We start from the raw sequence: 25,894 nt of genomic DNA, 5'->3' as shown, positions 1-25,894 counted from the left end.
CAAGTGTACTACAACTTTTATTAAAAATATTTAATAAATGTCTTTTGGGGAGAGCAGCCTCTTCAGTTTCACATTTTTTACTTATTACTACCTCCATGTTTGAACAAAACTTTAGGAATCCCAAGTCAGTTAAATGGGCTGGCCAGGTTGAACTTCAGATTACAAGTCTTGCAGAATTATATTATTTTAAAGACATTTGTACAGCCAAATGGTGAAAATGAATTGGCATCCTACAAATCTGGCTTTGCTTTCAGCCTCTACTTTTTTAAGCTGTGATTTCAGACAAGTTCAGACTTTTAAGTTTGTCGTACTACAGCCTGATAATATTTGTATTTATTTATTTCTATTCTTGGATATTTACTTAACACAGTATGCAGTTATCAGTATTTACTGCATGAATGATATTACAGATGTCTTATCTTACCAATCTGTTTTAATCAGCTCACTTTTTGTTTCTGTTTTTTTTATCCAGACATTTCATCAATCCCTATAAAATATGAGAACACAAATCTGGTCTCTCAAACCCTAAAGTGTTTTATAGATATGGGGATATCCCCTTTAAATGTGCTTTCAGTTTTGCACTACATTAATTCTTTTGATATTGATTTTTCAAATTTGAGTTTGGTTTACTCCATTCACACGTAAGATTTCTAGCATTTTTTTTCATCTAGTATGTCAGATTGTCAGTGCAATCACTTTATTGAAATGTGATGCTGTCAATCCAAAACTTGGAGTCAAACAGCAGTCTTTCTGCATCCAAAGATTTACAGCACAAAGTAAGGTTTTCAGGTTTCACTGATTGTCAAACATATGATCTTATACCCTTGGAGAAGCTTGAAGAAGTTTGATTTCCATAACTACATGCTAATATTTTTTCTTATCACATGGGATTCAATACTATTTTTGAAGACTATTAATTAATTCCTGGGATTTAATAAATTCTGTGTACACCTTGCATGAAGCCTAAATGGATATTACATGTGTGCACGATAATGCCAGATGAGCAGCAGCACTAATTACATATTCATAACATGTACCACATTTAAACATAAATAGCTTGGTTTTCTGGCTGGCAACAGTGTTGCTGGGTAGAAAACCATATAAAGCAACACAGATAGCAATCCTGTTTACAGTGTTTACAGCGGAGCAGAGTGGGTTACCATGGTTGTGCGGAATACCACAATGATCAGCAGGGCTTAACATATATAAGTTTCCATAACTCTCAATCTCTTAGTGCAAGAAAATGGACAAAGCCCAACATAATTGGGGGGGAGACAATGACCCAGAAACAGGGATATATTCTACATATGTGTACATTAGAAATGTGCTAGAATAACAGGAGGTTTGTGTCAAGATACATTTTCTGAAGTATTTGAAATTTGAAATTCAAATGTATGTAATTATTTAGTGACATCAGTCCTGAGATTATCCAGAGATTGAAAACCACAACAAAAAATATAAGGCAGAAGTCTAGATATACTATGAAAATATGTACAGTGGAGAGCTATTATATATGTATATGGTCCAAACACAGCACAGGACAGTATATACAGTGCAGAGTATTGTGAAATCACATTCCTGGCATTCTGTGCTGATGTGTAAATGATCTGTAGAGGTACATGGACTGCAATGTAAAATAAACACTCAGGAGAAGTGTGTACATTCAGTAGGGACACATAGATGCATTGTAGGAATGAACACAGGGAAAGAGGAGAGGTGAAACAACCTAATGTACAGCAATGAGGACATGTCAATGAAAGACAGTTGTAGCGGCAACACCAATCACATATCAGTATGGTACAGTAGGGACTGCCCAGTGAAAATATGCATTATGTGACTGTCACACAAGGTGACATAACAATGGGGAAGATGTCTGTGTGAGATAAACATCCTTACATGAACAATGCAGAGGACATCTATCACAGATATTATATACAATTGGGGCAGGGTGTATATTGTGAAGCTGTGCAAACAGAGTTGCCTGAATATGAGTGTAATCTCAGTAGAGGTCTCCAGCAAGTAGGACACAGGTAAAGGCTTATGGACAACATTAAAAGAAGCATGCACAATCATGGACAATATCAGAATAATACCACCAGTAATCCCATGTCTGTGACATAACATATGTGATTTACAGTGATCAGACAGGGTTTTGTACAAACACACTTATACAACTACTATGACATGTCTGCACTCTATGAGGATAATCATGCATACCTTCCTGCCACTGTAGCATCTGCTGGAGGTGTTAGGAGGGACACCGCTATACCTGTATGTGAGGCTAGTTAACTGGTGTGCATGGTATATATATATATATATATATATATATATATATATATATATATATAAATATATATATATTTATAGCACAATCCACACCCATCACAAATGTTACCCCTGTCATTAATGTTGTCGAACAGCTATGTATGTATTGTGTGCATCACTGGAACTGTTACCACACATCCATCTAGTGTAACAACTTGATGGGGTTTTTGCACCATCAGACAGCAATATTTATGATACAAAAAGAATACCCAGGTATGGCCAATGAAATGTGTGACAGCTCACTGTGGAAAAGGTGGTACACTTCAGTTACACATCACTGGAAGATATGTAGGGAGTTACATTAAGAAGGGTGAATTGTACTCAGTTATTAGTGTGATGAAGGCTGTGAGCTATGGACGTATTATGGCCTGTGATGTGGATGGCTTTCCCATAGTCAGTGGTTGTGTTATATACAAGGGAGTATTCAGCATGGTGGCCACATGCTGGTGGACATTTCACATACCATCTACCCCAGGACACAGGTCATGTACTTACTGGTCTGATTATAGGATGTGATGTTTTAACTTATACTTGGGTTATGTGTTAGTTTTCCTGACGTAAAAAATTTCCCCATCTTTTTGTGTCATTGCAGGTGTTGTCATGACTGTGGCAGCAATCTTTGGTGTGTGTAGATACCGTCTGTATTATAGTAATATCACAGTTGGAGTCAGTGATTGCCCATGATCTATAGTACTTCAGACAGCTGTTTGATCACAGGATATGTATGTCATTTGTGATGTCTGTGGCTTAAATAATGGACAGGAAAGGGCAAAGTAGACAACCCTGATGTACGGACCTGATAACTGGACCTGAGATATAGTTCACTTCAGACATTTTGACATATTTAGATGCCAAGTATGTGCTCCACTGGTCTCCCCACTTGGTGGTATAGGTGTTTATGACCACATCTGACAGTGTTTAGTGAATACCTCAGTGCGGATTTGTGTCAAATGCCTTGGGCATCTCAAGATGGTAGTGTTGTCATTATGCATGTCCTTAATCATCTCTTTGAGGACATCTAACAGATGTAACTGACATGATGTAGCATTAACAACTCATACAGTTTTTTTGTACACAGCCAGGCTATTACTAGTATCCATTTAGTAAAAGGTCCATGAGGACATTTTGGTCTACTTCACAGATGAGAACACTCAGGATGTGTCTATGCATGCATGCATTGGGTGCTGTCCCCCCCCAACTCACATGAATGCATGTCGATATACATCCTTCTACAGGAACATAGTCTGTGTGGAGGGTGTGTTGAAGTGTGTGCAAGACCATGTCAGGAAGTTGATGTGCTGATTCACTTAATAGGTGATCTGTGATGTTGTCACAGCCCATTGGTTCTGTGTGATTGGCCTGAGTGAAGGTAAAACAGTGCATACTGACTATCCTGATCTGGCCTAGGGTTTGAACACAATCTCCCACACAGGTATCATTGAGAAACTCATCCAGCTGGGAATTACCCCTTACGTCAGTAGATGGATAACCAATTAACTCACTGACAAAACATATACTGTGAAAGTTGGTGAATCAACCTGTACCAGTTAAGCAGTCACCATTGGTGTACTTCAGGGATCCTTGCTTGGCCCTTTACCGTTTGGACTCTATTTTTTGACAGTTCAGGCTAATGTATACAGCCTTTGGCTTACTGCATTTGCTGATTCTTGCATACTGAGTGCAATCACTGAGGCCACCTATGATGATAACATACTGCGGGAGGGGCTAACAAAGGCAAATGATTGGAGACAAAGCTACAAGGTCTACAAATAAATGGAAACATACATCTTTATTTTGTTCTTCTGCAAAGTGGAATTACCTGCTAATTACAACATTGACAACAGTCCCACTATGCTGAAGTCCAGTGATGCAAGCACTGGGAATGCATGTAGATTGCAATCTGAATTTTGACCACCAAGTGTCCATACTGATATTGAAAGCCTATGTTGTGCACATCATAAGTCACACCATCATATTTAGATCTGAGGATTATATTACAGCATTGTACTTGAACCTCATCAGAACAGTAATAAAGTATAATGCTCTCTTTTGCATGTATCTCACCAGATACATGTAGCAGCTAGAGAGACCAAAGAGGTTTCTCAACAAGAAAACACATGGCCTGCAAACTATGCCGTGATGTATGTGGATAGATTGAAAGAATGTTACTGTAATCTGGATTGCATAGGATGAGGTGATTTCTGCCTGACCTGCAGGCCAATATCTGTCTCTGCCCTGATGGGAATAATTCATATCCACAAATCCTATATAGCTGATGACATCAGCAGTGTCTGGTGAGGAAATTATGGCAAAAACAGTGTCCCACATGCTGGTGTCAAAGGCTTTCTGTAATGTCAAGCAAGTGCAGAAACACACACACCCACAAAACCCAGTTGACTGCAATGAGAACAGAACCCCTCCCTATCTATGTACACAGACTACAGATACTTTATGCAAGCACCATGGCACAAGTCTGACTTTTACAAGGCTGCAGGACAACTTATAGTGAATGACATCAGCACTGGATGTAGGAGAGAAGATTTGGGAGACCTGTATATCATCATAGCTTCATAGGTTCATAACATTTTACTAGGCTAATGGCCCTAGGGCCTTTTACTTGTTTAGCCATGTAAAAACCCAAGTACTTTTAATGAGCATAGTTACATGTTTGCTGTTAGCTGAATGATTTTGTGATCAACACCTACTGCTCTTGTCCATGGTTGACATAGGTGCCACTTCTGGGCTGAATTTATGATCCCCATCCAGTTTTTAAGGTTGCGCTTCAATAGGGTCATTGAGGAACACTGTTTCACATGTAGTGGGAGCCTATTCAAGAGGAGCGGCAATCACTCAGAGGTATATCTGTCTCTCCAACTTGTTCTGTTCATGTCACATGCTAGGTTGAGATTTCTGGAGCAAGGTATTCTTGTCTCATTTGATTTGTGGATGTCCAGCATTTCCAGTAGGGCAGGGTCTGAGACTGCTTAGTTGACCATGCACAGGTCACCTCTCAGCAGCCAGTATGATACTGAGTACAGTGACAAGACTCGGTGTTTCCATGTATGTCATGTTTTGAAGGCCCTGGATTTCTGCAGGTCAGAAACCTCTGTGGTATTTCCAGTTGCAGGTCTCTGGTGAGGTACATATAGAAGGGAGAATTGTACTCAATTAGTGGTCTGATAAGGGTCAAGTACAGCAGACCTATGACTTCCCCGGTCTTGGATGCAATGCCTTTATTTATAAGGTGCACAATGTAGAATCCGTGTCTTACCACTATGGAAACGTAGTGATCAAAGTTTGGATTGCTATCAACCTATGTTCCCAAGTTTTACACCACTGAGTTTGAGCTTAGAAGAATGCTATGTATATCATAATTAGCAGGGGTACTTCTTTGCCAAAGGGGACAATGAGGTAATTTTTTGCATTAAGTTTCAGTCCATGGGTTTGGCACCAATCATGTGTCTGTGTCAGCCCATTCTGTAATATGTTAACACTGTTAGGGGTCTCCATATGATTGTGCCCAGTTGACAGTCATTTGCAAACTTAGTAAGCCACAGGCCATCTACCTTTGCCTGGACTTCAGAGAAATAGTTTGCAAATAGTAGATAGTCCAGGACAGATCCTAGCAGTACTCCACTGGCAACTGGTCTACTGGCAAAGGTGGATTCCCCAACTTTGACAGTGTGTGTTCTGTTTGTGAGCCAGTTGGATTCCCATCTAGTAATGTATGAGTTAATCCCCATATAGGTTTTCTCTATGATACCTGAATGGGGCATTGTATCAAAGGCCTTGGCTAAAAAAAAAACATAGGCAGTATGTCCTGTTTTCCCTCATCCATGGCTTTGGGAACATTATCAAAGAGGTCCACTAGGTTTCTTAAGCAAGAACTACCATTGACAAAGCCAAAATAGTTCAGGCCAAGAGTGTTTAAGGTCACCTATGTGCCTGTAGATAGGTTCCATGATGATTCTTTCCATAGCCTTGAAGATAAGGCTGGTTAGGTTTATGGGTCAATAGTTCCAGGGTCAGTTGATGGATGTGTAGGCATGTTCAAGTGTGAAGATAGTTCTAGTTCTGCATATTACTAGACTGACATGCATTACATATTACACAACATTTAATATTAATTTATGTAGTGTAGTTGATATATGTGTGAAAAAGTACTGAGACACCAGGATTGCAGTCATACATCTCAATCTTTAAGACCAAGAAATCTGGACAAAACCATATATAATGAAAAGAAAGGCCCAAACATAGGGACAACTTTTAAATATTGCCCTTACAAACATAGAAAGTTGATAGAATAATAGATTTTGCATTAGCATGAATTTTCTGAAGGGTATGAAGTCTGTAATTCAGACATCTGCGATTATATTCTGACTACAATCCTCAATGATTTGCCAGTGATTTGCCAGAAAACCAACATTTTATGAAGAGCAGACCAAGAATATGAGCCAAAGCTGGACATTCTGCAAAAATCTGTACAGTTGAGAGGTATAGTTGCAGTGCATGGGGGGGGGGGGCAACACTTGGCTGCATTGTAAATAACTGAAATATTGTTAGATAGGGCCCTTAATTTATGTTTCCATGCATAGTTTCAAGGCAGAAAGAGAAAATGGACAGTAAACAACACTAATGCATGCTAATAGTGACTTTGCATAGCACAGGGGCGAGCAGCGGGTGTGCGCGATGGTTGGCAAAGTGTTTGCACATGTGAGATACACATTTCCATTACTCTTGCAGTTTGCTTACAGTTAAGCAATGTGCAAATGCAAGCCCTATTGCTAAAAGTCTGAGAGATAGTACTGAGTCTATGAAACATACCTGCTTCTTAGCTGAATCTGCAGCAGCAGGTGTAAATGCATTAACGCATTTATTTTTGAGCCCAGATGATACTGGGTCTGAATTCAGGTGTATCGAATACTTTTAAACAAACAGTGATAATGCAATGATGTGTTACTGTATGTTGGCATAGCACAGTGGGATTAAGTGTCACTGGGTGGAGGTACCCACAGCACTGTATAGTCACTCAACCTTGTTTGGCATTGGTGCATAATGCCAAACTCTGCACAAATATAAAGGCCAAAAAGTGAAGTGATCCATTGCTTATTCTGGTACTTACATGTGTTGTCTGTTATCCTATTCTTTGACTAGATTATAGGTGTTAAAATAGGGTAGATAAGAAAGGGGTGAAATGTGAAGCAAGCAGGGGGAAGAACAAAGAGAAAGCAATACAGGAATGTGCTGGAGGGAGGTAGGAAAGAACCATAGTGATCCATTACTTCAACAGTAAAAATTGATAATATAGGCAGAATATTAGCTGAATTTGGACTGTCATCTCCACAGTGAGGGGGTGACAACAATGTCATGTTGTAAATAATCTCCACGGCAATACCAGATTTTGGTTTAAGAGTTTGGTATGGTCAGAGGGAGAGATAATAGTGCCATTTTTGGAGGATATAGTGAAGGATAGAGGGGTGGAAATGGTTTTGTTAGGATTGAAAAGTAGTAAATTGGTTATATTAAGTCTTAGGATAAGTTGGATCTGAGTTATACAACTTTCCACAGAGCTAAAGGATTCCTGGGTGAGTTGTTGTAGGGTAGGAAGTGATGGAGCTGAACAAATAAGCGTTGAATCATCAGTGCATTGTATAAGTGAAGCATGCTGTGTGGTGGTATGAAGATTATTGGTAAATATGGAGAAGAAAAGTGGGCCTAATATGGAGCCATGTGGTACACATATAGTAGGTGGGAGTAAGGGGGATAGTACATTTTGCCATTGGACAGAGTGTTGTCTATTTGACAGATAGCTTTTAAACCAGGCTATAGTGGAAGACGCAAAGGATAGGAATGTCAGAGTGTCTAGTAGTAAGTAATGTAAAACCATGTCAAATGCTTTGGAGAGGTCTATTTATATTGCAGATACAAAATTATTATTATTTATATGTTGGTTGATCAGATTGGTGAAAGAGATCAGAGAGGTGGTTGTGCTATGGTGTTGTCAGAAGCAATGCTGTGTGGGGGAGAGGAGATGGTGTGAGTTTAGGAATTGTGTTACCTGAGAATGCATACATTTCTCTTGTATTTTAGATAAGGGGGATAGAATGGCAATGGGGAGATAATTTGATTATTCATAAGAGTTTCCACCTTTATGTAGTGGAATAATGTCTGATACCATCCATAGCTGTGGGACATATGCTTCTTGTATGGAGCAATTGATAAGAATAGAAATAGGGTAGGATAAGGATTCAGCAGCTATTTTTAGGAAGTTGGCTGATAGATTGTCAGTGGCAAGGGTAGCAGGTTTCAGTTTTATGAGGTGGTTTTAATTGTTGAGGTGGAAACAGGTGAGAGCGTAAAGGATGGGATATTGTCAGGGCATTTGGCTGGGTTAGTAAACCAGGTGCAGCTCCCAAGAAACAGCAAGCCGAACAACCAGCAGTAAAACAATGACAAAAAGAGCTACCTAAAGTAAATTCAAAAAGTTCCCGCCCTGTATGTCAACCAATCACTAAAAAGTATACCTTAACCAGGTAATATCATTTAAAGTGAAATCAGTTCATTGTTTTACTACTCTGAAGATGCCCGAATGTATTCACGGGTGAAAGCGCTTAGTAGTGGAACTGTTTTAATGTTTTTCATGGATTGTATTGGATTACTGGATTATTAAAACGTCTTTGCTGTCTGACTATACTGCTGGTTTTTCGGCTTGCTGTTTCTTGGGAGCTGCACTTGGTTTACTTTACTAGTTTTCATTATCGAGTGGTTCCATTTGGCTGGGTTATATATAAGGCTGTTTTTGGATAGTTGGGAGGATAGTGTTAAGATGGATTCTCTGAAGTGGTGATTGAATTGGGAGGCAATGTCCTTGTTGTCATTCATGGAGATAGGAGTGAGTGGTAGTTTTGCCTGATTTTAGGAGAGAGTTAATGGCATGCCAAAACTTTTGGGGATCTTTTGAATGTTTGTTTTGGATATTGAGGAAGTAATTTTGTCTATCAAGTTTAGTTTGTCTCTTGGCCTGATTTCTAAGTTGTAGGTAATTTTGTTTAGGTAGGCTAGAATTGTATTTCTTCCAAATTCTCCAAGCCTTATCCCTTGACTTTAGAAGGGCTCTAGTTTCCTTAGGGTTAGCCATGGTGCATAGTCTGACTTGGCTCTTATTTTCCTAATTGGTGCGAGTCTATCAAGGATATTGATGAGAATATTGTTGAAGTAGTCAATGGCTTGGTCTAGATTTAGGGTTTGTAGTGGTTTCCTATTACTATGTTTTAGAATACTGTTTAGTTCTTGCATATTTAGTTTACTATCATCTCTGACTCATCTAAAAACAATGAGCTTGTCTACGTCGGTATGTTTCTGCAGGAAGAAGGTGGGGAGATGGTCATTAAGGCCATCAGGAAGGTATCCTGTCTGATAGTTTTGTTTGGGGCAGTTAACTAGTCTACACTCTAGAATAGACTGTTTGTGTTTTTTTTTATCAATTCTAGTGGATTATTGGATACGTTTGGTAAAACTGTAAAGATTAATATGGTTAGTGGGGTTGTTAGAGGTACAGGCTGAACAATCAGTGTTCAGGTCACCTAGTAAGATGGTTTCTTGGGGGAGATTATCTGTGGCCCATTGTAACATTTCTTTAATGATGGGAGAGTTATTACCTGGGGGAATATAACAGCAGAGAATGATGATAGTTTTTGTGTCATTTATGCTTAGGGTTGAACCTAAGGTTTCGGCATTTTGAAATTTAGGTATGGGGGGTTGCAGAAGTTTGATGTTGATTGTAATTTTGTAGAGGATAGCAACTCCACCTCCCTTTTTGCCCACTCTGTCCAGTCTTAGGATATTATATTCTGGTGGGAGAATATCTTCATTTTGGGTATTAGGTTTTAGCCATGTCTCGGTAATGGTTAGTATGTCAGGGGAGTAGTGAGCTATAAATGAGTGTAGATCAGAAAGTTTGTTAGAGATACTTTTGATGTTGACATTTAAAATCAATAGGTCAGAGATTTGCCTAGCAGAGAGTAGAGAGTTTTGTGGTCCAGGGTTTGGGTGTATGTCTCCAGATATAAGTAGATTTTTAGTGATAACAGTATGTGTTTAATTGTGTGCACTTTGTCTATGTTGGATCTAAATGATGTTTTCCTAGTGTAAGATAGTGTTGGGTGAGAAATATGAATGTGTAGGATTCAGCTGTCTTTAAATAATGTAGAAGAGAGGAAAGAAAATGTGTGAGTGTATATTTGTTATGTGTTATGTGGAATGATATGTTTTCTAGTGATGTGTTTGTATATAATGATGTGATGTTTGTTAGGTATGTGAGGGTTAGGAAGAGAAATCCTTGGATTAATGGTATTTTATGAGGGAGTAGTGGTTGGGTCTTAATGGTTTTGGGGTTCAAGTATGGGTGTGAGTGTGAATGTATGGCAAGTAGATACTATATACCTTTTTAAGGTAGAAATGTGATAGGGGTGTATGTGAGAGGTTGTTGATTGGAGGATGGTGTGGTCAAGTGATCTGGGGTTAGAATAAATGTGAGGTAATGAGGGCAGGTGGGAAATGAGGGCAGGGCAGGGGAGCGGAGTGATCCGAGCGTAGTGGGACAAGGCAAGTGGAGCGGAGCTACACCAGTCCTCGAGACTGCAGAACCTATCTATAGGGCTGGTCAGGACAGAACGGTAAAAGGAAGATACCTCTGTAATTAAGCAGGAGTAGGAGGGAGTTGTGCAGGTTCAAGGTGGGGGAGGGGTAGACACAAAGTAATACAAGGTTGTGAGTCAGAAAAACTGGACTAGGCCAGCTGCTAAAAAGAAAACAGGAAAACCAAAGTAAGTCAGTTCCAGGTCAGTGTAGTGCACTATCTTCCTAATAACTACAAATCTTATGCTACTAATCTAGTACAGTGTGGTGAAAAGGACCACCACTTCTACAGGGAAAAACAATTGAAGTATGGGCTGCAGCTACTTGGGTAAACTTTTTCCAATAGAAAGTAGTTTTAAGAAATTGATCTAGGAGTACAATAAGAATAGAAAAATGGGGGGGGGGGCAATAGTGTGCATGTGTACAGTGAAAGGAGAAAGAGTCTTCAGTTTAGAGGACAGATTAAATACACTCTAACATACACTAGTGTAGCTGAAGGCACTTTAGTGTTCCACTGATGCAGGGTCTCACAGTGCACGGCAACAAGACAGCCTTGGGTTGACTGGAGGTTGGCCAAGACACAGGATGAAACTTTTGCTGAGGGGAACTAGTGTAGCTGAAAGCAATTTAGTGTTCCACTGATGCAGGGTCTCACAGTGCAGAGCAATGAGACAGCCTTGGGTTGATTAGAGGTTGGCAAAGACACAGGATGAAACTTTTGCTGAGAGGAACTAGTGTAGCTGAAAGCAATTTAGTGTTCCACTGATGCACGGTCTCACAGTGCAGAGCAGCAAGACAGCCTTGGGTTGATTGGAGGTTGGCCAAGACACGGGATGAAACTTTTGCTGAGGAGAACTAGTGTAGCTGAAAGCACTTTAGTGTTTCACTGACACAGGGTCTCACAGTGCAGGGCAACGAGACAGCCTTGGGTTGATTGGAGGTTGGCCAAGACTAAGGATGAACGTTTTGCTGAGGGGAATGCAAGCACACTACTGGGGATTCCTATGAAGCAAGGCAGATTTAAACCCAGAACCTCTGACTAAAGTCTTATATTTGACTCCTAAAGTTAGTTTGTGCTACAGACTAAGGCATGCATAATTGCTTTTACAGTTAGAATATGCATGATCCATTTGCTACAACTGCATAAAAAAAATCTATCTTTAATTTTTAAAGCTACAACAATCCTTCTCCTGTGCTGCATACAAACCACTTGCTTCCTTCAGTCTCTCCATTTGAGCAGCATGAGCATGCAAATTGAACTCATTGTCGGCATTACTTGGGGAAAGAACAGCAAAGAATAGAAAAGCATTATGCATACCAGTCTTGTCTATATTTAGATTTCTAAGTATTACAAATACTCTCTTATCATCATATTTGCACAGCTGAGAGATGCCCGCAGTCTCAGTCAACCAATGGTTGAGGCTATCCCTTTTGCACCAGTGTAGATCATTGAAATGATGCCTACGCTGTTCTCCAGTGTGCTGGACACCAGTAGCACTGGATGCAACCTTAGCCAAACTACTCCATGCCTCAGACTTGTACTGAGAGCCAGAATAGTCCCCTCTGCAGAAGCCTTTGGTGGTAGAGCTTTACCACGAGTCCATTAAATATCCTGGACTGATGGACACCACACCTATGTGCCTTAAATTGGGCAGCTTCCCCACTAACTCCAAACATGTCTAAACCCTACCTAGAGCAATGGAAAATGATGTTTTCCCACCAGTTCCTCTTATAACATTTACTGATAGCTCGCAGACCCAAACAACTATACCAAACACATTTGCATGATGTTAAGTGAAGCACAGCAGTGCCAAGCAAGGATGACATAAATATTTGAAAGAGGAAGATTAATCTGAGACTTGACCTTAGATTCAGAAGTGCCTGGTGATGTAGCCTGGACAAATGTATTGAAAAGTGGAAGATAACTGTTAGTGATTTAAGTCTGCAAACACACACTTGGGTATAAATATCATGAACAGGCACATTTGTTTTTGGCTTTATACAATGATAAAATTGATTTTTAAAGTGCGGGGTTTAAACCTATGCAGAAGGGACAAAACATTTTCTTCCACAGTGCTGATTTTCCATCTTTGCTGCAGAAGAAGTGCTGCTTGGACATAATCAGAGATCATTCACAAATATAGCTGACACTTTGAGGTGTTACACATGTATGCATGTGACTTGACATGGTTCTGTATATAGCTCCATTTGTATATGTGTCTTTTTTTAATTGTGAAGCCCATGCAAGTCCAGGTGGCAGAATTATACTTACAGAAATACAGTAGACAGTAGGCATCAATCATAAATCTGAAAACACACTAACTGTGTCTTCTAAAGTGTTAGAAGTGGGAGTAAATATAATGGGAAATGGAACAACAGCAAGCCAGGACCACCGCAGTTGTGATCAGTAAAAATAGGTTCCACACCTTGTATTAGAACCCAGGCCACAGCAGTAGTTACATGACAGTTCCATAATTTTCTACTCAGTCTTAAGTTTTCTGTGTTAACCACCACACAACACCACTTAGCATGTTTGTGGAATGCCCAAATAGAATTAATTAAATGTGTCCATTTTCAGTTGTTGGCTGTCTGTGCCCTGTCTGTGGGTGTTTCATATCTGTAGCTGTTGGAAAATGGGTCTATATCATAAGCATGAAACAGCTGAAAAGGGAACAAGTAATGACTGACACATATTCATTGAAACACATTTAAGCAATTTGATAAATATGTCATAGAGCAAGGAGGTAGTTTACCAACTACACAGTGTTGCCTTTACTTCACTATAGTGTGATCTCTGAGTTGGTATATTAAGTTGGGGGTGTGAAGGCACAGCCGTCCATGTTGGGGGGGTGGGGGGCAAAGCCAACCCCCCCCCGATTTGGGTTTCTAACTTTTTTTGTTGCGAACTGCCACGTGAATTTTTTCGCTCGGAAAAAATTTGAGGACATGGCCATTTGCTGTTTACAGCGTTCACGTTTTATGTGTCGAAGTATATGTAGTCGCACATATGATCTTTCATGCTTATGATATTGACCCTTGGAAAACCATGCTAACAGCCACACAATACCGCTAAGAGGTGTTAGACAATAGAAAGCAAAAATTGCAACAATGTATTCTGTTTGACCTTTGCACTTTTACAGACACTCTGTCTGCAGGTGTTGTGCAGGTGTTCTGTTTGCTTCCTGTGTGGACCACTTGTCTAGTCTGTATACTGCTAAGGATCATACAAATGAGGCACAGACAAGCCTGACTTCAGTTTCTGTTTCCCTTGTTTGCGCTAAGCCACACACCATGCAAACAATGGCCAAAAAAACATTTAAAATAAGAGGGAATCGTAGTTGAAATGATGAAAACCAGTCTATGATATGGACACTACAAAATGTTTGTTAGTACAAATGAAATATTTCTATATCAGTCTGGATTTTAACTCTCACTCCAATGAGCCTTCAGAACACAGTAAAGCTGCCTTATTCCTTTTTGCCACAGAAACAGCTTTGCAGTAGAGAACTGAAATCATTCTGCATACAGAGCTGCATTTTTGCAAGCAATAGTCATAAATTTCAGATGTAGTGCACTGAGTGATCACACAACCATTTATGACTATTGTTTGCAAAAATGCAGCTCTGGCTTTCTTCGCTGTGTTTGTTGCTCATCCTTTATCTGACCAGTAATCTGAGGCATGCAGTCTTTAAGGCATTATATATCCTTTTCCATAAAATATGCGAGGATATTAAATGGCAAAAATATACTGTTGTCAACAAATGAAAGGGAGGTTGGATATTGAATTGTGTGCTGCTTACTTACATTTCCAACCTTGACAAATTACTTGTATACACTTTGTAAGTCTAATCTGACACACCCACTGGTGGATGAGCAGTCTGCATTGCTGTTGTGTTTTCCTTTTCCCTACCAGTAATCATTCACAGTTGCAATCCAGTAGCAACAGCCACTGAGGGAGTGCCTCGACTATGTTTGCATCTACTACACTGAGCCAAAAGTTTGGGATTCAGCACTTCTAATGAGTTCACATCTAAGTCGCATCTTCACCATGATAGCAGCCCTGAATTTACACCATAAAAAGGCAACTATGTAGCTAGGAAACCTGAAGGTGAGGAGACTTGTTTATGTAGAGAACACAGAAGAGGCTATTACTTTGGGATATATCTACACAGAAGACCACTGAACTTGAGAAGGTATGTTTGCATTTTTCAGATATATACTGCAGATGGTGAAATGTCATTTAAGAAAAATCTATTTCATATTTATATAAATATACCCGGTGGTGTAAACTTTGGCTTGACATGATTGTCACTGTTTAAGTTACACCCCGGCCCCATATAAAAAATGTGAAAAGGGGTTGAGGATGGTTGGATGGATATTAATTAGCAAATGCTTCTGTTATCTGTATGCATTACTTAGAAGTGTACTGATGTCATGGGCATGTTTGTCAGGGCATTTCACAATTATACATGATTGGCCAATCATGTATACTTGTGAAATGCCCTGACAAACATGCCCATGACATCAGTACACTTCTAAGTAATGCATACCGATAACAGAAGCTTAATATGGAATGTTCTCTATTAAATATGAACACGTTTCAGTGAGAGTTCATCGACATGCACTTTTAGGATTTCACTGATGGTTTGTTAGCAAAATGTGTCATGTGCCTGTTCTTTTGGAAGTGGGGAGCAAAGCTGCATTTCTTTTTTGGCACAAACAAGGTTATATTGTTACTGTTACTCTCTATTGTTTTGCATCCATCCTTGTTTTGTGTGTGAAAATAATATGCTACAACCAGACAATTCTTGTTGTTAATATTTCAGATATCTAGATTGTTTTATGTTTCTCCATTGGGTAATACTGAAATGCTATATTTTCTGTTTTCTCTGGGAACAGGTATTTTTTAGTTATTTGATATGTATGTGTATTATCCTTCTGTTGTGTTTTAGGACATCTAGGACTATGGCATTCAGGCATCTCAATTCTCGAAAACCACCCTTCAGTGACCCTAAGAATCAGGTCATTGTGGAAGTTTTTAGGTGACATGGTGCCTTTCTACTTGAGATGGGATGTGGATATATGTCAGGCAGAATGCAAATTTGGCAGCAGATAGTTGCAGATATGAATGTAGTAGGTAGCCACAGCAGGACATATGGGCAGGTGTGCCATAAGGCTACTGACATGATCTCATCTGCATGGAGGGGAGTAGCTGAAGTGGCCCATGATTGTATGGGAACTGGTGAGTCTACTACAGAGCCACCGTTACCAGCAAATGAAGAGTTCTTGTCCACTGTCAGGGATCCAGACAGCTCCCAGGAAAGTGCAGAACAGCATGTCTTTGACATTGGTGCTACTGTTTCAGGGACAGCAAGTATGTCCCAGAAGGAGCTTCCAGGTAGGCTTATGCACCTCCATTCTTAAATGCACTTGCATAGTAAACTATTTACATCAATATGTTAGGTCTGTTTAACAAGAAATGTGTTGGGGGGACTGTAGATTGTTAAATGTAACAACACATTCTGATTGATTACACATGGGTCTTGTCATCCAAGTTATTTTTGCAAGTGTAGTTAATGGACATTTAAAGGATAAAAAAATTAACCCTGTATTACTGTTAATTGTGATGATGTTGTCCTTAACTTTTGCTTAACTTCTTCAAGGACAATCCAGCATAGAGAGCAGACTAACATCTGCACATGGTAAGCCAAACATGGATGTGTGATGTTGGTGTCAGGACTATTGTGTGCATTGCTGTACTGTCTGTAATAGTGGCACCACTGTTAGTCTGTTAGCATATATTGAACTATAGTAGTTTAGGTATTAATGTTTTCCTGTGTTTGCTGCTTATTATCGCAGGTGTTCATGGCAGTGGAAGTACGTGACTTCTACCACCTGATGTCAGAGTATCTGCAGACTCTGATGATGATGGTGGCCAAACAGAGGCACAGTTGGGGGCATGTTCAGAGGTTGAATCTGACACTGAGATTGACATACAGCCATCCCCTGTAATTCCATCAGTCACAGCCAGTAGGCTTATGCCTACCAATTCCAGTGAGCCCTCAGATACTGGAGAGGTGATGGGTGAGACAATCAATCCAGGAACTATGGTTATTGTGGCTTCAGAGCCTTCTGACTCTGGCTGTAGCCAAAGTGTGGATGAGGTGCCATGTAGGAGGGTTGTTAGTGGTGCTCATAGGTGGCTTGCTGTCCATCCTCCACCTGTTCCAGGTGTCTCTTCCTGTACCACTCAATGTATGTTTAGGGCCATCATGGAGGCACAGGCATGTTCCCATAGGTCCTCCAGAGAAATGCTTACAGTTATAGATGTGGCACAAGCTGACATGCTTGACTGCTTCCACCGTGTTGCCAATTCAATTGATCGAATGAATGACACATTGAAACAGGCAGTGTTTGTCATGGAATGTTTGTTGGGAGGGGGATGGTATCCTCGTGGGCATAGGTCAGCCGCATTATCTGTTATTAGCCAATGTGTCCATCCCTGATCATGCTTCCATAGTGGCAGTCCTTCCACTGCTCTGTTAGTGGTTGAGCTGTCCACACCCACACATGGCAGGCCATGGGGTTGGGTCCTGGGCATCCTCCTGGGAGCAGCTCATTCAGCTGACATCAATCACATTCAGGTAGCAGCAGTGCATCTGACATAGGCATGGATGTACCAGTGCAGCTCCTGGCAGAGCTAGTTCTCATGGTCGGGTATGACAGCGATGAACTGCCACCTCTAGCATACATGGCTCACACCTGTCTGACATGCCAATATATAGAGCTAGCACACAGCTTGGCTGTGTTCATGCAGACACTCACACACCAATTTCACCTGGAGGACCCATGCAGATACACAACAGTTACATGGTTTAGCCATGAAGCTTAAAACTCATTTTGTCTCACTGACCATTTTTTACTTTATCAGAATGTCTGCATGATTCTCTTTCTTACTCACATACACTCACCCACCTTTTTTGTCAGCCTAGGCTTCCTGACCCCCCCCCCCCCACACACACACACACACACACACACTGCATGCTGTCAAAGTGATGATAACTGTGCCAGATCTCTATTTGCTATCTTTTGGATTCAGGGATACATAAGCTTTGTGTCTGATGCTCAGGGTGCACAGCTGACTTAATGCTTAGTGTATCTGTATTTGTGATGTTGAATTGCTAATTGTACCTTTGACTTATATTGGTCTTAGAAAGTTAGACAGTTGATAGCATCACATTTTCTTGCATCAGTATTGTTAATGATCTTGTGATGCTTGTGAAGTCTGAAACTGAACTGTGCCTCATTACTTTATAACTTCATTCTTTAATGATTTTCCAGTACAAATGTATGGTTCTAAACTGAGGGCATGTGGTGACCAGCAGTACTTTTGAGAGGTATATTGTGTGAATCTTTGATGCCTGTGGCCTAATACTTAGTACTGGACACATATAACTCACATAAGTCTCTGCTGTCACATGTTAAGGTCATTTCTGTACAAATCACCCACCTTTTACTTACTTACATTACCAAGTAACAACATGCAAGGATATGTCAGTCATTCATATTATTCCACAATGCACTCCAGGTTCAGCACTTACCTTGTAAATCTAGTAGTTGCAACAGTTTTAGTTCAGGGATGACTCTGTCTGCTGATGCTAGCAGTATACAGCCAATGCATGGGTAGGTAAAGGCTGTGAGCATTGCCTGGCATATATGTTACTATATATATGCGTGTAGGGAACTAAGATTTTAGCTCCTTAGGTGGTGAGTGAGTGTGGTATGCATTGTCTTTTAGCCATTGCGAGGGCATATTGAGCATGTCAACTTCTGCCTCCACCCAATGCAGCTGTTGGTTCCCCCTCAAAATCCTCACCTGCATGTGGCAGTGGTGATCTTGCCACTGGTGGTGGGATGTGTACCCCTTCCTCTTGTTGATCCTGCTGAAGCTGTTTTCTTAGGGTGATGCTGTGTAGCATGGTACATACAGTAAATATTTCAATGCATGTACGTGGGTTGTACTACAGGGCTCCCTCAGATGTATGTACACACACCAGAACTGCAACTTCAGCAGCCCAAACACACTCTTTATGATATTTCTGGTTTGAGAGTATGCCTCATTATGACATTCTTCAGCAGGTGCATTTGTGCATTTCTGATGGGCATCATCAGTCACAGTTCCAGTGCATAACCTGCATCCCGTAGTAAATGACCCAGTCGGATATCCCCTCAAGTGAACATAGGTTCATAGGTGTGTACTAGGCTAATGGCCCTGGAGCCTTTACAAGCCTAGCCCATAGGATTACCCTAGCATCATGTTATCCAACCTTAGTTCCCAGTGGCTTTATTGAGTAGAGCCACTGGAGTGATCCTTGGGGTGAATATACGTTCATATTACCTTCAGTCCCAAGTCTCAAACCCATGACCCTGTACACTATAGTCAGAGCAATGTACCACTACACTATCTGAGCTGTATCTGATACATTTGGGAGCTGTGTCAGATATGTGAGTCATGGTAACTGCCTGGGTTGCCAGCACATGCATTCAAGATGATTCGCTTGGCATTACTCATTACATGGTATTTTATAGAGTGTAAGCCCTTTTGATTTATGTAGAGCCTTCCCTGTTTTTTGGGTGGTGCCTTCATTTTTACATGTGTGCAGTCTATGGAACCTAGTACTTCAGGGTAGTGTGCTACAGGGGAGAACTCCTGCATACTTGTGGCCCTCTCCTCAGGAGAACAGGGAGAATATATTTGTTCACTGGCATGCTGGAGCATAGCATTCAGGAATTGATGGAGGATCTTGGATGCTGATGCCTGTGATACCCCCAGCATGACCCCTGTTGATCTATGAGAGGTACCTGTAGGTGAAATTCTAAGTGCAAAAAGAAAAATACGTGGTATCCTTCGAAGTCTCAGAAAACCCAGTATGCAACCTATACTGGGTCAAAAGCAAACCAAGAAACTTTGCAGTGTGGAGGGTGTGAAGTTCACTCCTTAAAATATGTTATGCTCCAAGTTCATTAATCAAAATCGAACTGTAAATTATGTGCTACAAAATAAAAAAATAGAAAATAGTAGGTAGTCCACAGCTGAGTTAAAAATGGAATATCCTTTATTGAAACACAAAAACAAGCGATTCTAGTTGAGTATAATGAAAAGCATTAAAAGACATTCATTGTTTGCATATAATAAGGATATTTGGATCAAGGGAGTCATTTCAGAGGGTGGGTCTGTTAAGAGCAATAAAAGCAATCAACTCATTGCTTTAACCAAGTCCCCCTTCCCCTTTAACATCATAGTGCAAACTGAGACTGTGCTACCTTAGAACTGAAACTTAAAGCTGGAGACAAGCTAAAATATATAATATAGGAACAGCTTATTAAGGCTAACTTGCAAATCCAAACTTTATTAATTAAGAAACCAGCTCGCTAACAAGATGACTAACTAATTAACTAACAAAAATATTTACCCCTAAACATCTATCAGATTAAATATTAATAACTTAAACTGAAACACTTCTAACAAAGATTGTTTTTGTACAAAATAAATACTTCATCAGGTTTGTGTGTAAAAAAAATATAACATTATTGAACATGTGTATAAATCTACAAGTGAATACCTACGTAGGCTGAAGACTGTTAAAAATAAGGAATTAAGGCCCTGGGATCTGTTCAAGTGTGGCATCTAGCTAAGAAAGCACTTACTTTGAATGAGTAAAAGTATCAGAAAACCACCAACGTCAGTTATTTTCATTGTAAAATATTTGCAATGCTTAATATTTGTTTATAACAATATTAGCATGTATAATAATAACATGTAATGTCAGCATTAACCCATCCCATATTAGACTTTTAGCAGTCTTTTAAGCAATGGGGCAGTTGCTCCATAAAAAGCCTACTAGAACTCAAAAAACTGCCCCACTACTAAGCCATCCTATTTCTTGGATCCGTTTTCTTCAAACTGCTACACCAAGACACAGCATCACCCCTAACTATGAGACACACCACATTCAACCCACACTACAAACTAAGAAGCCAATCTACTGATGGCCCTAATCACATTACATCATCCGCTAAACTTTATTCAACATACCAGAGCTTCTCTGTTCTTTCCCCCTAAATTGTGACATACTTTGGTACATGATCTTACTGAAATCAAAGACAACAAACAGTTCATACATCAGTTCAAACAACACCAAACTGAACAAAATAAGTGCACATGTCAGAGCACAGATCATGCCATCTAATTCCCATGGTTGTAGTATTACATTCATTTCAGAAAACCTCGCCTGCATAAACTCCTAACTTCTCCAACTTATAAACTCATGCCCATTGTTTCATCGGCCGTATCCATTCCCAAGTATTTATCTAATATCCACATCTCCTATTAGCTTCTTTACTGCAATTCTTAGAATTCAACAACTTCTACTCTCTTCACTACTAAAATTTCCCTCTGTACTTGTATATAGAATGTCCATTCTTCTGGTTGGACCACACTTACTTCCTGTATAACACCTAATTTATGCATTATGCACTCCTGATCCTACTTCTTTTTAAACCTTCTTGTAATAGGGGCACATTGTTTTACATCTATATTATCTTTTGTCACTATACTCGTATAATTTACTAATACCTTTAATGTTACTTTACTGCTGTTACTATGCGTGTAACCTCAGCTTAGCACACAAATGGTCAAATGTGATCAGTACTGTACCCTTCTAAATGCAAATAAATAAATACATCTTATCACTGAATGTAAACCTATAAATTCATTAAAGTATCCAGTTCCTGCTCCCACAACAAGGTAGTTTGTGATTCCGAAACATGCTAGACATAATGAAGTAAGACCTTATAAACAGCTAATTTACATGTCCTTGATTCACAGTTCCTACTGAAATGTGCAGCTCCGGTAGTCAACTGCTGCTCATGTAGGCACTGACATTCCCACTCACATACATAAGTGCACCAACGCAGACATAATCACACCAAAAGAAACACGCACGCACATGCACACACACACACACACACACGCACACACACGCACACACACGCGCACACACACACACACACACAGACACACACAGACACACACACACACACACACACACACAGACACACACACACACACACACACACACACACACACACACACACACACACACACACACACACACACACACTACATTCCTTATTCCTGTCCTCTTGACTAGTTTTCCCTCCCTTGGTTCTCTATGCCACCTGATAACTATAATACTTTAAGTTCCATTATGGCACACTTGAAGTTGCTCCGGTGGCTAGTGTGTCTCCCTACCTCCAAGTACCATGGTAGTTTATGAGTTATTATGACACATTTGTAGAATCTCTGGTGTCTAGTGTTCCCTTATCCTTGATTCCCATAGTGACCCGATTCCATAATAATGTTCTTGCTGTTATGGAACTTAATGGTAGAGCAGTCACTCGTGTTCAGTGATTCTCCCCACCCCCTGATTCCCACAATAATGCCAGTGCTATGAAGGCAATTGAATAAAATGTATCTATGATGACAAGTGTTCCTCCACCCTAATCCCTACATTGATCCCAGAGTCATGAAGGCACTTAAGTAAAATTTATCTCTGGTGGATAATATTTCCCCCACCCACTGATCCCAATAGTGATGCTAATATAATTAAAGCACTTTATTGATGAGTTATCCTTGGTGCTTAGTGACTCCCTCCAATCCTGATCTCCATACCACAGTCATAGTAAGTAGTTGAACACCACCTTTTAACAGTTTTTAATAGTGTGACATGGTGGAACCTTTCTTGAATTGCTCAGCATAATGATTCCTTCCTAGAGGCAGTTTAGGAGCAGACAGCACTTGGCTAATTAACGTAAGCCTCTCACCCTGACTGCCTCATTTGCATTCAATGTGGCTACAGGGCTAGATCTATGTGATTCTGCATGTGTTTGGGCTAGAACACTATGCAGCACCATGTTATGGTAGTTGCTGAATGCCAAAAAGGTACTGGTGTAAACATTGAGATGTACAGATCATGGTAACTTCATGAGTTTCCTCCACCCCTTCAAAAATTTGGTATGTAGTACCTGCTCAGTAGATACAATAATTTAAGTGATTTCTTCCATTTTACATTTCCCATCTCATAATGCAAACCATCATGATGTAGAATGATGGTATAGAAGGATTTCACATTAATGGCAACCAACAAATCAGGTTCCTGAACATTAAACAGATTGCTTTTGTTTTTAAAATCAGTCAAGATAAAGAATTCTTAACACAGAATATTTAGTTATTCACTATTTATTTTAAAACCAAATCTGTGAAATAAGATATAGGTTCTGTCTTTAAAACTCCCACTGAGACAATAGGACTCACTTTTAAGAAAAAATATAAATCTGTTGGGAGTTAATGCGCTTGCCGAAAAAGCTGCAATCCAAAATAAATAACAAAATCCAGATGGCAAGAGCAAAACAAGGCAGGTATACCAGAATAGCATATAGCATATAGATGTCCTCGATACTTCAGTAGTCCACAGTATATGAACAGATAACCAGTACTGCAACTAATTCAGTATAAAAATAATGTAATTTATTTTTCACAAACAGGTTAGCGCTTTCACCAGATGGCTTCATCAGACCTACTAAAACATTTCACTCTTCAGTTTAAATACAAAAAATGGCGGGAAAAGAGCCATTCTTAAAGTGAAAGGATCAATTATAACTTCCAACCAATATAAAATCTATTCTGCAAATATATACAATAAAACAATAATCAATTTAAAAACATTCGCATATACCTAATATTAAATATTTAATACAGTTAAGGCATCAATCATACTCAATTCATAAATAACATATCTAAAACGTATATGCATATCTAACAAATATATACAGACATGTGAATATGAATGTATATTTCAATAAAAATAAAAAATGAAAAAATAAAAATAAAATGAAAATAAAAATAATAACAGTTCATGTTACATTCTAAATGTAGACTATAATGTGTAATATGAATATAAGTATAAATATAAATGTAGAAGAGAAAACTATAAGTAGTGATCAATAGTATAAACTGAATAAATATATGTCTAAACTATGCCTGAGCCTTTAGTTTCCTCATTTTGAGGAAAGGTTGGATGGGGACCTTACCATTTAATCCAGGGCTAATATCAGACCTGAATCTCATGATCCAATTAGTTTCCCTCGCTTCTGTAAAAGTCTTAATGTCCCCTCCTCTAATACTCCTAAATATATTCTCCACTATTTTAAACCTAAAGCTATGTCCCTCTCCTCTCTCTGTGACATGTTTTGCTAGGGCATTGGTCATAGATCTAATTCTGATATGGTACATGTGCTCACGCATCCTATCCCTCAGACACCTGTTTGTCTTGCCAATATAGAATGCGGAGAATCCCAAACATGATGCTAAGTAAACCACATCAGTGGACATACAATTGCCCTTAGCCCGGAATGTAAAAGCACCAATGCCAGAAGGATGTATAAATGTAGGATCAGGATCAACCAAAGAACAAAAATTACAATGGTTACAAGGTGAGGTGATACTGGGTTCATTATGACTATCCTGTCCACTATCTCTCGGGTAGCACAACAGTCTCTTCAAATTCATTTTATTCTTATAAACAAATTTAGGTGTAGCCCCTATAACTTCTTTTATATTCGGATTCACTGATAAAATATGCCAATGTGTCTTGATTACATCTTTTATAATTCCTACATCTTTAGTATAGAAAATTGGGAAAATTATATTATTAGACTCCATTCCCCCTCTAGGTATGCTACCTTCCAAAAACTCATGGTCATTTGTCCTAGTGGAGAAATAAGGAGCTGCTACATTAGATCTCAACTCATTAATATCTAGCATCCCATTAGTCAAATCTCTACTATAATTATTCCGTGCTCCTAACCTCTGCTGTAAATCATCTAATCCATTCTTAAAATCTAAATCTATCGGATTATATCTAGAGATACGCACGGCCTGTCCTCTGACAATATTATTATATACATATCCAGGATGCATGCTATGTCGATGTAACAGAACATTCTTATGACAGGGCTTCCTATATAATCCTGTATTAATCATACCATTTCCCAACTTCTCTACATAAATGTCTAAAAAAGGAATCTTGTCAGAAGACCAATCAACGGTAAACTTCAGATATCTGGTAACAGAATTCACCTCTCTAACAAACTCATCCAATTCATCAGATGTACCTGTCCATAAAAGGAACAGGTCATCTACAAAACGTCTATAAAATGGGACAAAGCTGTAGTAACCAGTCATCTGAAACATATATCTATATTCCCATTCTGCCATAAAGAGGTTGGCGTAGCTTTTGGCCCATGAAGTGCCCATAGCCACGCCATCCTTCTGTAAAAAAATCCTGTTATTAAAACAAAAAACATTTGATTCCAATATAACTTTCAAAAAGGTCATTAACAAATCTATTTCTATGCCATCTATGTCTGACATTCTCTTTAAATAACTATCTACCATCTCTATCCCTTCTAGGTTAGGGATCACTGTAAATAAAGACTGAGCATCCATGGTGACAAAAATATATTCTTGATTGGAAGGTGCTAAAGCAATAAAATTATATAAATCTAACAAAAACTGTTTAGTATCCTTTAATATAAATACATTAGCATTAACTATCGGTCTCAGTTTATTCTCTATATAAATGGAGAGTGGTTCTGTTGACCAGCCCCTTCCAGCTACAATGGGTCTTAAAGGTGGATTCACTCTATCTTTGTGTATCTTCGGGAGCCCTTGGATAACCGGTATAAGTGGATATACAACTTCCAAGAATTTAAACAAATTAAGATCTATGACTTCACTCTTAAGTAAATCCTTCAGCATGCCATGTATCCTTTCAGTCAAACAATTGACTGCTTCCAATGTAATGGAAAT

The sequence above is a fragment of the Protopterus annectens genome, chromosome 12.part0 (genome assembly GCF_019279795.1).
Source record: "Protopterus annectens isolate FY-2018-M chromosome 12.part0, PAN1.0, whole genome shotgun sequence".
NCBI classification, from domain to species: Eukaryota; Metazoa; Chordata; order Ceratodontiformes; family Protopteridae; genus Protopterus; species Protopterus annectens.
Note: the sequence above shows the minus strand (reverse complement) of the source record.